Source organism: Ursus arctos, unplaced genomic scaffold, assembly GCF_023065955.2.
Source record: "Ursus arctos isolate Adak ecotype North America unplaced genomic scaffold, UrsArc2.0 scaffold_8, whole genome shotgun sequence".
Taxonomy (NCBI): Eukaryota; Metazoa; Chordata; class Mammalia; order Carnivora; family Ursidae; genus Ursus; species Ursus arctos.
Window position 1 is genome coordinate 67,753,592 of NW_026623100.1, and position 16,140 is coordinate 67,769,731.

The 16,140-nt window shown below is 52.7% G+C and overlaps 1 protein-coding gene across 4 annotated transcripts in view; it reads right to left on the reverse strand.

Moving 5' to 3' along the window:
• The window catches only part of KLHL29 (kelch like family member 29), a 302,647-nt gene that overhangs the window by 207,082 nt on the left and 79,425 nt on the right, over positions 1–16,140 (reverse strand). For all 4 annotated transcript variants that reach the window (XM_026519626.4, XM_044390578.3, XM_026519608.4 and 1 more), the window contains exon 2: positions 15,271–15,378. The gene's annotated coding sequence lies outside the window, so the exon portion shown is untranslated. The remainder of the gene's footprint in view (positions 1–15,270; positions 15,379–16,140) is intronic.

The window sequence follows — 16,140 nt, forward strand, 5'->3', positions numbered from 1 at the left end:
GAGTGTGACCACACTTTCAGCATGGGTGGGAGTGGGGGAGGCTTCCCAGAGGCAGATGCCTGGACCTTATCCTGTAGGGACTGGCAGATAGGCGTGGCTCGTCCCCTAGAAAAGACCCTGCAGGCCAGTGTACAGGAATTAGAAGGGGCAAGAGGGCGGTGGGGAGAGAAATGGGGTTAGAACTGATGAAGACCTGTGAACCAGGTCAAGAGCAGTGAGAATGGAGGGAAGGATGGGGGAGAGGCTGGGAGACGGAGCCAGGAGCCTGGGATGTGGGGGTGGAAAGTGATGGAGGAGAGGGGCTCCCACATTTCTGACTTGGGATCTGGGTGGATGGTGTGGCCATTCCCAGAGGTGGGAAGCACAGGTCAAGGAGCAGGCTGGAGAGCTGAGGAATTCTGTGAGGTCCTTGTGGCCCCTGAGGGGCAGCCTGGGGAGAGTCCAGGGGCATGTGGACAGACCCTGGGGACAGGTCGGGAGTTGCCAGTTTGCACCTGGGGGACAGGGATCAATAGTGCCTACAGGACTGGGAGACAATCATAAGGGTTTCATCCCTGCACAGGGATGAAAGAGGCAGCTACCCAGCGGGGAGAGGATTAGGAGTGGGACCCACGGCCTGGCTGGGTGGGACACTGGGAGGTATGGGAACTACGGGCACCATGGCAGATGGGCAGCCCCCATCACCCTCAATCAGAGGTCCTGCCTAAGAAAAGCCCTAGGCTACTTAGGGCCTGCCACCACTTTCCTGGAGGACCTAGGGCTCACCTCTGTCATTTCCTGAGCAGGAGTCAAGAATCAGTGGAGAAACTGCTTCTGAAACCGCAGGCCTCATGTCCCTGCACTAAAGACCCATCTATTGAGCTCTGGGCCATAAGAGCAGCAAGGCCAGAGGTTGCAGCGGCTCATACACCCACCCACCTGCAGAGAAGCTCAGAGCAAGCCTACTGAAGCTTGGGAGCTCTTAAGGGGTGCAGGGAGAGGGAGAGACTGTCCAGACCATCTGGGAGCCCTCGGTCCTATTGGAGGTTGTGGGCTTCCACAGAGCAGGGGTGCAAGCTGATGATCTCCCCAGTAATTTTCACATTAGGATCTCATGGGAAGGAAGGAGGGGTCGGGTGTAGGCTGGCTTCCTCAACTGGCACAGGGGTAACTCTCTAGACCCAGCCTGTGGGAGCCCATCCATTTAACCAGCCCTGGGGGTGGTGGGGGTGCAGTGCCTAAACCAGCATTAATATTGAGTGACTGCCACTCTGTTTACTTTTACAAGCCCCAACTTCCCATAAATCCAAGTCAGAATCAATCATCTTTTATGGAAGATATTAATGGCAATTCCATTATTTAAATCCAATCAATGTTTTTTTTTTTGTTTGTTTGTTTTTTTTTTTTTTGGTTCCTTTGTGTTGAAGCCAAGTAGTTTGGAGGGCACTTTTGACCAAGCAATGGAAAACAAAGTCAAATGACCTCGCTCACATCTCAGTATTTTGGTAAGACAAGTGCTTAGGGAAAAGGTTTCAGTTTCTCTCCATTTATCCTACAGAGTAGGAAGGCTTTAATTCCAGGGGCCTGGGAAAAATAAAAATTCTTCTCTTGCACTTACCGCACCCTGCCTGAGCGCTGTCAGGGACACTCAGCGTCACTGCTTTTTAAACTCAGACTTAGCTGCGATCTACGGCTTTCCAATCAAATTTTATTTATTAATTTAATTTTTTTTTTTTTTTTTTTTACCATGAACCCAACTCTTCCAGGAATTGGCATCAATGGCCCACGAAATAGCTAACGTTTAGCAGAAACAAGTGGGGGTTCTTTGTTCCCAGAAGTAAAAAGGCACAAAATGAAGACAGAAACCAGCGAGCGGCTCAGGAGACCCACAGGCCACCAGAAAGGCAAACGGGCCACGTGGGCCACGTGGGCCGTGTTCACGTCCTGGCCCGTGGCGACTGCCCCCCCCCCCACGCGCCAGTCAGATGCTCACTGAAAAGAGAATGGATGGGTGAGGATGTGGAACTCCTGATCCCACTTAAACACTGTGGGGAAGGGGGATATAACTAAGAGAACTAGTTCTGCAAACACAAACATGGGACCTGGAGGGAATGACAATCCTCCTGATACCGGCTTGCGAGGCCTTCTTTTTTCCAGCTGACTCCCCTCTGTTTCAGGACTCCGCGCGGATGTCACCTCCTACGAGAAGCTCCCCCAGCTCCCTGGCCAGGCTGCATCCTTGCATGGTTCACTGTGGGGTGCTGATTCACTCACACGCCATCTCCCCCACCCCCCTCGGCACCCCAGGGGGCCACCTCGGTGCTGTGCCTGGAGGGGGGCTCCGCCACCACCAAAACCCCTGTGGGGGGGAGCCTCCTCTCCTGCGTTAATGGGAAAGCTGGTCTCTTGGAGGCTTTAGCGGCGAGGGGTTCAACAGGGCAGGTTTCTGAGAATGCTTCAATGTGGCAGCAGCGATGAAGGACTGTGACTCACCCAGCTTTCGGAGGCAGCTGGGGACTAGCTGTTCTCCATTTCCACTCAAAACAAAACCAGGGAAAATGGGCTTAAATTGCAGCAAGGGAGATTTAGGTCAGATAGAAGAAAAGCCTGCAGGAGCCACCGGAACGGGGACTCTGGGAGCTGATGGAATTTCCTTCCCTGGAGACCTCTGGGAGCAGGCTTTGGTGCCAGGTCGATCCAACCCCAGGGTGCGGGGCAGGAGGAGGCCAAGGACAGCGGCCCGGCGGTCCTGGGTGCCTCCTCCACGGCACATCACAAGGCAGCCCCCAGCACCTCCTCACTGACAGGAGGACAATCGACATGTGAACACACGCGGAACAGCATCGTTTCTACGGGGCTGCCGGAAAGATGTACTTTCTGCTATAGCCCACAGACAAGCCATGCTCTCTGCCTCATGACAAAAGCCGACTTTTCTCACTCCTCTGACTGCCAGGGCTGAAGACTCCCCCTCCCTCCCTCCCTAAATGATAGTTTTGTTTTCTGTCAATCTATCCACAACTGGGCAGGCATGGAAAATCTTGTCCTAGTGAGTTGAGGAGCTGGCCCGGCAGCGGGAGCTTCCCCAGCCCCCTGGGAGCAGCACGGCTGGGTCTCCGGTTGTTGCTGCCACGAGGGACAGGAAGTGCGAGCCCCAGGAACAGGGCCCTGAACACAGGTGGGTGGGTCTCCCTTTTTTTGGGGGTAAGCAAGCGGTGGGTGGTATCCCATTAGTCACCAGAAGCCCTGGGCAATTCCAATGGGAGGCCATGGTCAGAGGCACCGCCAAGCCTGGAGGCAAATCTGTGACCCACCTGTAACACACATACGGAACTTTCTAGATCTGGTTTCAGGGAGGCAGCAGCACCTGCGCCATTTCCTGCTCCTATACTCGCCGGTCTTCCTCCTGCTTTGGATTCACCTCATCTCCTTCCATGTGTCCCTGTAAGTTACCTTCCATCCTTCCTAGAACTGGGTGAGGTGAGAATAGAATAGAAAGCCTCCTGCTTTTCTCTGGCAGGGCCCTGGCACAGCTCCCGCCCCCAGCTCAGGCCTCTGAGGAGAGAGGGTCAGAGACGCCTTCCACACCCACGGGTGCAGGCTCAGCAGTCCCTATTCTGGGAATCCCACGATGGGGTCAGCACCCCCAGTTCTGCCAAGAGATGTCCAAGGCCCTGAAAGAGGCTCGGTGCATTCACAGCATCTGTGTGCTGATTGGGACCAGGGCAGAGAGGGGACTGGCGGGGGTGGCGTCACGTGTCCAGGCCAGTGGCTGTGCCGCCCTGGTCGGCTCCCCTCGGTCTGCGAGACTCGGCCCCTTGATGAATGACATGCTAAGGTCATCATCAAAGGCAAGAGATGCCCTGGGAGTGGAATCTTTCTCCATTTGTGGAAGCAAAGGAAATCAGAAAGGGGCCTGGGGATGTGTTTTTGTCAGTGTGGGGGTCTGGCCAGTAGGACTGAACCAGCCCCTCCCATGAGGAAACTCTGTTCAAAGGAGATGGACAGTTCTGCTTGGTTCAGGCTATGCTAGGATGCAGCAAGGTGACCCCTTCTCCTGGCCTTCATATCTGCCAGTCTTGACCCCCCACTGTCTACAGTAGGAGAGGTCAGAAGGCTAAAGGGGGCCTCTCCGTGGGCTGGAGACCACAGTTATTGAGAAATTTACATGCCTGGGAACCACTGTGGCTTCCTCCACCACATGGCCTGGTCATGGAGGTTTGTGCAACATTCCAGATGTGTGACAATTACAGCCTCCAGCCACTCCACCCTCCTCCTTGAAGCTCCCAGCCCAGAGGAGCTCTGCTAGTCTGAGAAGTGTCATTAACACCTTCCATGACTCCAGGCCCTAGGGAAGCTCACTGTATGGGCACTGATAATGTGCCTCTACCTAGAAGCAGCTCACCTCGTTCTAAAGACCAACCCACACGCTCCACGTTCTCTCCATTCGGGCAAAAAGCTCCTTCCACAAGATGGAGTTCTCCATGGGAGTGTGGCCAGAGGCTAAAATGTCTTCCTGAAAAGGTGAAGTGTGCCAGGCCTATGAGAAGATGGGAAATTCCAATACGGGGTCATGAAGACACGCCCTCCCGCTCCCCTTCTGAAGTGCCCTTGGTTTGGCCTCCACTGCCAAGCCTAACCACACCATTAGCTAGGCAGCCAGCCCAGTGAGGCTGTGGTCTGAAGTCTCTATGAAACACCTCCCAGGCCCCCTCCTTGGTGAGGAAGACGGGAGAGGGGAACATAGGCCTCTGGGACTCCCAGTTCGGTGGGGGGGGGGGGCATAGGTCACATGGAGACAAAGGCCAGACCCATGACGTGAGGTTAAAGCTCCTAGTAGGGAGACTGGACATCCTGACCAAGAGGGAGAGCTCTCACGTCAAACTGACCTGAATCCCGGCCCAGCGCCTTCTGATCTTGGCTCAGACCTTGGGTAAAATGTTAATTTCTCTGAACCTCAGAGGTTGCTCTGCAAAGGGGGATGATAATAGCACCCACGTGTGCATATGGCTCTTGAAAGGACTCACGAGGGATGCACGTGTCAGTCGTTCAGCCTAGTCCTTGGCACTTGGTCGTCGCTCAGTATTGTTACTCTAGGCACTAAGTCCTGCCTGAGCCCAGAGGAAGGGTGATGCCTTTGGTCAGGGGCAAGGAGGGAGGGCTGCAGAGGGGCTCTCACTGCGGGCCGTGCTGACACCGGAGGCAGGAACGGAGCCACACCCCCGCGGCAGCATAACCCTTGCCAAGCCTCCTTCTAAATGGATTATTGTTTATTGGTGGCTTATCCCATCTCTCGGGTTATGAATTATTTACCAGATAATGGCTTCATAATTGTTAATGACAGGTGCCCCAAGGACAGGCTGACATACCTTTTGAAGCCACAATGCTAATTGTGGTGGAGTCCCAGAAGCCCCCATGTGGCCACATCCACAGTGTCACTCCTAGGGACAGAGCCTGACTGGCCCTTGGGAATCAATCATAAATCCAACCCCACATGATACAGATAAAGAAACTGAGATCCAAAGAGGTGTAAGGACATGCTTCCAGGTCCCAGAGGCAGCCAGCCGGTGGCAGCCCTGGGTGGGTCAAGCCCCAGGGTCTCTGGTGGTCATTTCTCCACTGTCCGGGTGTAGGCTGATGGGGCCGTTGTGAGCTGAGCACGAGGTTAGGTCCTCTCTTTGGGAGGTCATGGTATGGCGGTGGAGAATGAAATGGGTCTGTGATGGATGCTGAGAGATTCCCTCCCATCCCCGCCCCCGAAGTGAGCTGGAAGGGCCCCAGGATGCTCCAGAGCACTGTCCATAGAGAATCAGGATGTAGCTCTATGGCTGCTTGGGGTCCCCATGGGCTAAGGAGGGCCGCCTCCCTGGGAGCAGAAGTCCCCTGCTGACTAACTGCATTTTGGCAATGAAGAGCTGAAGGATGATGGATATGGCGGGGGTGGGGGGAAGGGGATGGGCACACAACACCTTCCTTGAAAGTGCATTTGGTCCTGAAGAGAGTATGAATTCAGTTCATGACTCAGTTGGAGTCCTAGCCCCTGAGAATAATAATAGCAAATTTCTGTAGAGGAGTATGTTTCTGGCACTATTCTGTGCGCTGTGTTACGTTAACTCATTTAATCCTTACAACCACCATATGACGTAGGTGTTATTATAATCCCTATCTTTCAGATGAAGAAACTGAAGCAAAGGGAGTTTCAATAATATGTAGTGAGTAAGAGTCAGGGCTGGGATTAGCACGAGGCAGTCTGGGTCCCCCATCTGTGCTCTTGACCATTATGCCATATTGCTTACAAGAAATGTTTCCCAAATGAATGAACGTAATGCTGTGAGACCCCTTTGGATATGGGACACGCCTTTCTAAATGTGGCTTGAATGTGAACTTGAGCATATTGGGACCCTGGGTTCCAGCAGGATCCAGGGAGGCCTATCTCCTCCTGGACTGTGGAGTGTGGACCGTGCCTGGAATAGCAGGAAGGAGAGCTCTAGCCTGGGGTGTGTGGTATCCCCAGGGGACAGTAGCCTTGCAAGGACAAGGTCAGTGCCCTGCCCTCACTCCCCTAAGGTGGGTGCTGTGAGCTGTGGCTGGCCGTTGAGCCCACAGGTAAGATAGGCTGAATGCCCCTCACACATGCCCCTCACTCATCCTATAAACATTCGAGAGTCTTCTTTGTGTCAGGCTTTGGGGAGGGAGGGACCCAGCGACTGATACACAGCCCCTGCCCTCAGGGCACTGCCAGCTGTCTCGCAGGGCAGAAGAGACATGAGCCAGGTGCCAGGTGCGAGGGTCCCCTGAGAGAAAGGAAGCAGAGGCGCTGAAGGACTCAGGAGCAAATGAACATAGCTACAGGCCATGTGAGTTGGCTTCTTCTATCATCAGTTCCTTTTCAGTGCTTATTATGTGCTCAGCTCTGCAGAGAGCTCGCCCGCCCACCCCCCACTCCGAGAGCTCGCAATGGTTGGGATGAGCCTCAAGCACACTGGACAGTGAAAGGACCACACCTGACCTGAGAAGACGCGAATCGCTGCCAGGGAGAGGAGCGGCGTCAGGAAATCCGAGGACAGAAGCTTCCCATGAGTGGGTGGCTGGGAGCTCTTTGCCAGGAGATGGGCGGGGATGGGAGAGGCTTTTCCGGGATATTCGGGCTCCCAGGACAAGTGCCCAGAGGTGTGATGCGCCCATGGTCTGTTAGGAGCGTGAGGGTCTGTCTGCATGGGAACAGAGCCTGTGCATGTGAACACATCGGGGGGGCGGGGTTCACAGGAGGTGTGTTAGGCTAGCTGGCACAGGGTCTCATCTACCTTATCCGATTCACAAAGTCAGGAGTGCGTACCCCTGTGCAAGACAGCAGAGCACTTTGAGTGCATTTCAAAAGGCTTTGAACTGGTGCTAAATAAATAATCATGCCGCTTATTCTGGGATGGAGAGGCAGGATGCCTTCTCTATGCGCTAATGGGAGGGCGAGGCTCTCTGGCTGGCTGGGGCTGCGTCGTGCACGTGGGTGAGCGCAGATCTAAGACCCTGATAGACCCTCCCTGTGTCCTGACTTTCATTCCCACATAGAGCACCTGCCTGACTACCTGGAGAAGGGGGGGCCGGGTTAATTGTTACTTCCTGTGCTGTTACTAGGTTACTTTGTAAAAGCAGAAATATGCTTTTAATGATTTTTTTTGTTGTTGCTTCCTTATGAACCAGAAGCTTTTATCTAAATGAGTTGCTACAAATCAGAGGGAAAAAAAATAAAATAAAAACCCAACCCGGGAGGGTTGCTAGGCTGTGTCTGCCATATGCAGACAAACTGTCACCCTGTGAGTGAGTGTAAGCCCCCTACTCTTTCAGCACCCAGCTCACTTGCAAGTCAGAGGGGGAGATGTATTGGCAGCTATAATTAGCGTGCCTCCAAGTGGCCTGGACAAGAGGAGCCAGTGGGGCAGTGGAGTGGTCTCTGGCTGGTGATGGTGTTTCTGTCACCCTTTCAAGTTGGTGCTGGTGGGTGACAGCATAGGTCTGGCTACCTGTAGTCTTTAGGCCTCTTGGGTCATGGTGCGTGGGAGGAAGGACAGTTTTCTTTCTGGGTTGCTTTCGGAGTACACTGAGGCCCAGAGGATGGTCAGTCAATGTTGGGCTAGACACATACTAGGTGCTTAACTAATATTTGTGGAAAGTAGGCCGGTACGTAATCGACACGTACTCAGAGCTCTTTAATTTTGGTCTAAGGAGCGGCAGTTGACATGGGGGCAGGAGGGACCTCTGGATTAGGAACCAGGACACAAGGACTCTAGCTCCCCTTCTGCTCTGACTGGCTGTGTGAGCTTGGGCAAGACATTGGCCTTCTCTGGGCCTCAGCCTGCTGCTTGATGTAATAAATGACAACAGTAGTTTCTCTCTGTCTACCTCCTCGGGTCTCCCTCATGACCAAGTAGAGGGAACTGTGTGAAAACACTTTGCAAACAGAAAGTACTAGGTCATGGGAGGAGGTAAAAGATGTCCTACAACCTTACCCTGGGATGTTCTAGCAAATTGGGGATGGGGCAGTGGTTGCCCAGAGCCCAGGCTGCCAAAGAGTCTCTGTTTTGGGGTCTGAGGATGCACTGGGAGCTTGGCTATGAGAGGGCTCTGAGCCTTCAGCTATGTCTCCATTATCTGGGAGCATGACTTTCGGAGGCTTAGCATGGCATTCGATGCCCACCACGACCAAGGCTTAGTCACCTTTCTTGCTGCATTTCCCAACCTGTAGGTCTCTCTTAGTACTTAGGCTCTGAGCTCTTCTGTCTTTTTATATCTTGAGACTTTTTGCACAAGCTGTTCCCATTGCCTGAACATTCCCTGAGTGTGTTCACACACACACACACACACACACACACACACACACACACACACAGAGTCTTATTTCCAGTTTAAAGCCACCTCTTCTTGGAAGCCTATAGTTTTGACCAAACTAAGTTAGTTGCTGAGTACTCTCATCCCCTCAAATGGAATTTCTGGGTCAGAGATTTGGTCTCATACGGTCTCTGTCGTATCCCCATTGCCTAGAATGATACATGGCATATAGTAGGTGCTCAGGAAATATTTGTTGAGTGAATGAATTGTTCTCCCATAGCACTTTGTATAAATTCCTATTGTTGCATTTATCACATCTTATAAGAATGTATTCACTTTCTGGTCTCCCCACTGGACTGCCAGCTCCCTGAGGACAGGGCTTTTGTCTGACCTCTCCGGACCCTGGCCCTAGAACAATATGCAATGTGGCCGCCAGTAAGTGTTTGAAGGGATCCAGGAATGAATGTTGAAACGCTCCTCGTTTAACCACCTACAGGCTGTTCCTCCTGCACGGTCATGCTGCATGTGCACACGAGAAAGAGGGATGGGGGAGAGAGAGAGAAAGCAAGAGAGACAGGGAATTTATAATTGAAGTCAAAAGCTTAAAATTTCTTTTGACTGACCTGTGAATACATGAAATGATAAGAAGGGACAGAAACACAGTAGTTTGGGAGCATCCTCGTGTGGTCACCGGACATATGTATGCATGGTGTTTCCCTGAGTGGGGCTCCGGTGGGGGGGCCATGACTAGCCTACTTGGTATTTCTGTGCAAATGAGATTTCTGTGCAAATTAAAATTCTGTGCAAATTAGCGTACCTCCCTCTGAGCACTCACAGTACACGGCAGAGCTTGCAAGGTGCAGGCTGCGTCAGTCGCTCCACCCCCTGGGCCAGGTGCCCTCCTGTAGGGCACAAACTCACAACTGTTCCCAGCAGCCCCAGCCACTGGGGCACATTCAAGGTAAGGAAGGAGACAGGTCGCTTGGAAAATCAAACTTGGCCACAAAAATAAACTCTGAGGTTTGCAGATAAGCTATTTCTAGCTCAGGTGCCAAATGAGGTTTTGCAGCTAGAGTGAACCGCCGTGCGCGCCCCACCCCAGCCATGTTAACTAACGGGAACTGCACCATGTACTTGCTCTTCCCAAACAACTTTGTTTCCAGAAACGGGGAAACATTCCTCTCCCAGGGCATCTCTTGCCTTTGATGATGATCTCAGCTTGTCGTTCACCAAGGGGCCGAGTCTCGCAGACCGAGGGGAGCCGACCAGGGCGGCACAGCCACTGGCCTGGACACATAACGCCACCCCCGCCAGTCCCCTCTCTGCCCTGGTCCCAATCAGCACACAGATGCTGCGAACCCACCGAGCCTCTTTCAGGGCCTTGGACATCTCTTGGCAGAACTGGGGGTGCTGACCCCATCGTGGGATTCCCAGAATAGGGGCCCCTGAGCCTGCACCCGTGGGTGTGGAAGGGGTCTCTGACCCTCTCTCCTCAGAGGCCTGAGCTGGGGGCAGGAGCTGTGCCAGGGCCCTGCCAGAGAAAAGCAGGAGGCTTTCTATTCCGTTCTCACCTCACCCAGTTCTAGGAAGGATGGAAGGTAACTTACAGGGACACGTGGAAGGAGATGAGGTGAATCCAAAGCAGGAGGAAGACCGGCAAGCGTAGGAACAGGAAAAGGCGCAGGTGCTGCTGCCTCCCTGAAACCAGATCTAGAAAGTTCCATATGTGTGTTACAGGTGGGTCACAGATTTGCCTCCAGGCTTGGCGGTGCCTCTGACCATGGCCTCCCATTGGAATCACCCAGGGAGCCTCACAAAAATACTAACGCTTGGGCCCCATCCCAAGAGATTTTGATCTAACTGATCTGGAGTGTCTAGCTTGGATATCAGAATTTTAAAAATGTCCCCAGGTGATTTTAATATGCAGCCAGAGTTGAGAGCCACTGTTGTGACTTGGAAGAGGCAAACAAGAAGCTGATGTTACAACAGGATTCGATATGAGGTACTATGACAAGGCAGTGGAGGAGAATATGTCTGTGCTGAGGTCAGAGGCACTTCTCCCAAGGGGCCCAGCAAAGGGATCACAGTGATAACCATTAACCACCACAAAATCCTGCATGTGGGTACACTGGTACGATCGATAGGAAAAGAAGATCTTCTAACAGCCCGTAGGGTTCACGGGAAAGCATTCTGGGGGTGGGGTGAGATGAATGGGGTTGACAGTGTGACGGCCAAAGTACCCAGGCTTTCGGATGGTGTGATCCAGGGGGTAGAGTTTAGAATATCTGAAAGAGTAAGTAAATGACCTATCATCCGGGAACATGGTTTTGCTGAATCTCTAACTTCCACGTCAATCCTTCAGGGCTTAGAGACCAGGAATTTGGTAACACTATGAGTTGAGAGCAGTGTTACGCCCATCCTCACAAGAATAGTTAAATTAGAAGGTATGGGGGCAGAACCAGGTGTCTCTAAGTTTTAAAGCTCTCCAGGTGATTCCAGCGTTCCCCGAGAGCTGACATTGCTGGCCCAGGAGGACCTGCCAGTCTTCCCCAGACTAGGAAGGTCGGGTGCTGCCCTCAGCGAAAGCAGGCGAGACGGAGACTCAGCAGCTCTTCAGGGCTCAGCCGGCGTTAGTGCTAGTGTTGGGACGAGAGCCCAGTGGCTGCCTCCCCGTCCAGGGTCCTATCCACCCACTGCCTGTGAGGTCACTCTGTCCTGTGGTCCTGTGATCTCAGAACTAAGGTCATCTGGTCTCACGATGTGGAGACAAGAGGACAGTCTCTGGCTTTAAGGAGCTCATGGTCCAGGAAGGAAGAAGAGAAATGCAGCCCAGGGAGAGGCCAGTGGCAAGTTTCCCGAAGGCTGCGGGGCAATGAGGCGGCTTTGTGTTGGCCAGGCTGAGTCTGGGACGCAAATCAGGTCGTGACCAATTCTCAGGACTCTGGAGAGGTGGTTGGGAACTTAGGACAGAACGAAGCCTCGGGGACAAATGAAACAGAGCGAGTAGAGGGACCGCTGAGAGAAAGGAAAGCTGAGGAAAATCTAGCACCAACGCCCTCACTTACAGGCAGGAAGAGGAAGAGGGCCCACAAAGATGGAGTGACACGGCCCACCAAGCCAAGGGAGAGGGAGGCTCATGGCCTCCTTGAAACAAGCAGGGAGGTCTTTTACTGACCCTTAGGATGGAAAGGGCAGGCTGGAGGTCTTGGCAATGATGGGAAACATGGGGCTGTGGAAGGATCTGTGTGTGGGTGGTTGGCGTGGTTCCATGGCTTCCTCAGCGGGCCGAGCGTCCAGACACCCAGTGGAGGTGGGGGCTGCCGAGGTTCCCAGGGTGGGGCAGGGAGAGGAAGCAAGGACGAAGGACAAGCAGGCAACAGAGTGGATGTGTTGGGGAATGCAGCACTGAGATGTCTGCCCACAGGTCTGTCTTTGGGTGGGAGCCATGGAAGCCAAAGAGGGATGGATGAGAAAGAGGAGGAGGAGGAGGGAGTGAAGCAAGGCCGTTGAGAGTGAGGGAGTGTGGGGGGAGTGTGGGGGGAGTGAGGTCGGCAAGGGCACCTTCGGAAAGGCTTTGCCGGTGATGCTGCCGTGAGTGCGGAGTCCAGGGCACGACACGTGGTGTTCTCTAATGGAAGAGTGCCAAGTCCCATTAGCTCTGGAGGCATCTGCAATGTCCTCTCAGAATGCCAGGCACACAGGGGGACAAGGGGCCTGGGTGGGCAGTGCTAGGGCAGGGATGGAGGTGGGGGAGGCCGCAGAGGGGCGCTCCTCGGCACGGATGGGGACCCGTGTTTGCCCTTCACTACCTCCGAAGTCCAGGTGTCTGTTAACGTCATTCTTGGCTCAGCCTCAGGTTCTGCACAAACCAGGTCCTCAGCTCTACCTTCCCTGAGCTCCACCCCTGCCAGGCTCCCACACTGCAGTGCAGGGATCAGGTTTCACTCCTGCTAGCTGGTGCTGGCACCACACTCTGGTCACTGACAAGCACAGAGCAGCCCTCCCTGCTTCGCATGGGAGCAGGCCCCGCTTCGCAGCAGGATGCACACAGCCCAGAGTTCTGGCCCAGTTTCCACAGGAAAGTGATAGCTTCTTCCACTGGTCACCAGGGGACAGACTGGGCTGTGGAAACTTCCTATCTTCTTGGGAATCAATGCAGTCCTGCACGTGAGGGAAAAGGGAAAAGCATGACCTGGCAGCAGGCCACGAGCTACGGTGTTCCCAGGAACAGTTGTGGCTGCGCGTGCGGGGATGTGTTTACTGAGAGCCCCAGCAGGTGCTGTGCGGGGGTGGTGAAGGGGATATGGCGATGAATCAGATGTGGTTCCCATCCTCCAGGAACTGGCCAGGTGGTGGGGAAGACTGACATGAGTTCACAGCGGGGACACCAGTCCGGGAGTGGATCTATCAGGTATCCCATCAAGGTCCATCCCTATCCTAAAATACACACTTCTTGAAAGCTGGGATAAATAAGGGCCACGTGCCACCCTGTGTCAGTGGGAAGGAACAGAAGATCCCAAGATGACGGCCGTCAAACCCGTTCCCCTGGGTCTCTAGATCCCCTTCACCTTTGCCACACTCACGGCATCTAAGACTTGAAGGCTTCTCCTTGGAAAGCCGACTTCTGTGAGGAACATTCCTTAGTCTCAGACGCTCACCTCCACGTCTGCCCCCTCTAGGAGCTGGGAATGCCACCATCACCAGATTCAAGATGCCGCTGTCACCAGATCTGTCTAGTTTTTCAACTCCCCTCCTCTCACCCGATAGTCACAGAAGCAAAGCATTACCTAGGGCCTGGGATGACCAACCAGGACGGCTGTCCAGCCACTCAGTGGTGCCACTAGATGTGCGCCAACAGCCCACCAGCTCCCAAGGCCAGAAACCCAACTGCCCCTGCTGGCTGTCCCCAGGGCTGCTTGGTGGCAGCAGGCTGGATGCCCGGTGGACGTTTCTTCCATTTTGGCAGTTGATCCAGGCCCAGCCTGGCGTCTTCTCCTACTTCTTGCTGACAATCATGGCCACCCGCAATTTGGAATCCTAGAGCTGCAGAATCCTAGAGCTCTCAATGCCAGCGCTCTGGGAGTGCAGGGCCATCCCCAACCCTGCTGTGTCTGAGTCCAAAGCGAACCTGGACATGGCATAAATGTGTTCGTCTGCTGCTCTCACCTCTGCTGCAGAAGGAAGCTGGAGTTCAGGCCACAAGCTGGCCCCAGGGAGAGGCCATGAGTCACCTGGTCAGAGGGCACCAGGGTGTGGTGTCTAAGAACAAAGCAGTTCTGGGGCTGCTGGGGCCTGGGCTTGCCCAGTACCAGGCCCTACGTGCTATGCAGAGGTGACTTTGGCCCGCGGACTTCTAAAGCCTCACATGCCACCAAGACATGCTAGGCTGGGCCAGCTGAGCCCCACGTGTCCTGAATTCCAGTGCCCGGGCTCCCTCCCTCCAACCTTCATCCCAGGCCCATCCTCCTGCCCCTTAAGCAACAGTAAGTGGGTGTTGGCGACTCCATCTCCAGGCTCCCCTGCTTCTGCAGGCAGAGTCCTGGCCTGCTCGGTGGGTGTTCAAGCAATCTCACCGATTCTTTTCATCAGATTTCTGCCCTCACAAGTAGGCCACGTTCCCCCCAATTCTCCTGGCTACCTGGTCTTTATAATCTAGGTTTGAAAATCCTGAATCAAAATTTAAAGCCAGACCTTTATAAATTTGATCCAAGGAAATAATCAAATCACTATGCAAAGATACAGATGCAAAAATATTTGTTGTGTTTTTATTTGCAGGAGTGAAATTTAAAAATATGCTAAATGCCTACCATTAGGGCACTGGGTAAGGAAATTATGTAGATTATTATATCCAGATGATATGAAGAGTTTAAAAATGCTATAGATTTGTATTTACCGACATAAAAATGTACGTTACATATCATAAAGTCAAAAGAATGCATTGCTAAGCCTTACACAGTGTGATCCCATGTACGTGTGCGTGTGTGCATGTATGCACAAATGCGTGTACACTTTATGTACATGCGTAGAAAGAAAGTCTGGAAAAGGACACTAAAATGGTTGTTACTTGGGATTATGACTGTAGGTAATTTCTATAATTTTAGGTGCTATCTTTTAAAATATTTTTACAACGAACAAATAGCCTTTTACTGACATTGACTAATACTAATTTAATAACAAGAAAAGTTAAATTACCGAAAAAGTATTATAGTTTTTGAGGAGCTTAAAGGTCCCCTAGCTGCTGGCCGCCCCCAGAAGAGCTACCGCAATGCTCATAGATTGATTCCAGGAAGACTGGCCAGTAGCTTTGCTAGGTTCTAATCCCCATCTGTGTGAGAATCTCCCCAACCATCAGTGAAGAGGACCAACTCTATACTTCCTCACTGCCACTGGAAAAACAGTGTTAGAGAAATAGCTGTCAGTGTCCACGTCGGATGCCTTTCTTATGTGCAGGCAAGCTGAGCAGAGACTTACCTTTCGATGTCCGTCTCTGGCGAGCTCAGGATTCGTCCCCAGGATGCAAAAACCTCGATGGCCACCAACACTTAGCACAGCGCGAGCATCACCAGGAGGCCAGACAGTCTAGAAAGAGAAGGAAAAGGGTGGCGGTGGGGTGGGAAAGGGTATCATCTTTTGCAGGAGATCTCTTTGGAATTCCAGTATCCTAGACAGTCCCCACTCTAAGTGGACGCTTGTCGCCGTGTTGAATTTCTGAGTGTGGACCCTCTCACACAGGGTGTGCCCAAATGCTGCCATGGTACTTCCAGACAAGGGGGGCCAAGTGGGCAGCAGAGAACCCCAAGGGGTAGACCTTAGATGTCCCTCCCCCGCCCCCCAAACACACAAAGCCTTAATCCCCCCAGCACAGCCACTAGCAGTGGATAAGGGAGAATAATGGCATTGCCTTCCATCCGATTCAAACCGAGAGACTCCGAAGACGGGGAAAAATACGAAATTTAGGTCTTTTATCTAATGCTGAAAAGAGAACAGGACACAAACTCTAGAATTACAAAAACAAATCATTACTTATTTTAGATAATGGGCAAGAAGACCTTGAGGAGGCAAAGGATGGGTTCCCTGGAGAGAATTTGTTTTTTTTTTCTTTTTTTTAAATATAGATTTAATACCTGGTAGAAAGAACCTATCTGTTATGGTGAGGCAGGGCTATTCCCATTTCCCTCTTTCAAATGTAATATATGGGAAAGCCGTCTTCACGACAAGGAATGGCATCCTCCACTGCAAAAATGCACTGCTGTCATTACCTGGGAATCGATATATTTTTCTAAACTGAATATATCATTATCAATTGATTTTCCTGTTTCCTCTTAGCACTCCAGAGTCCCG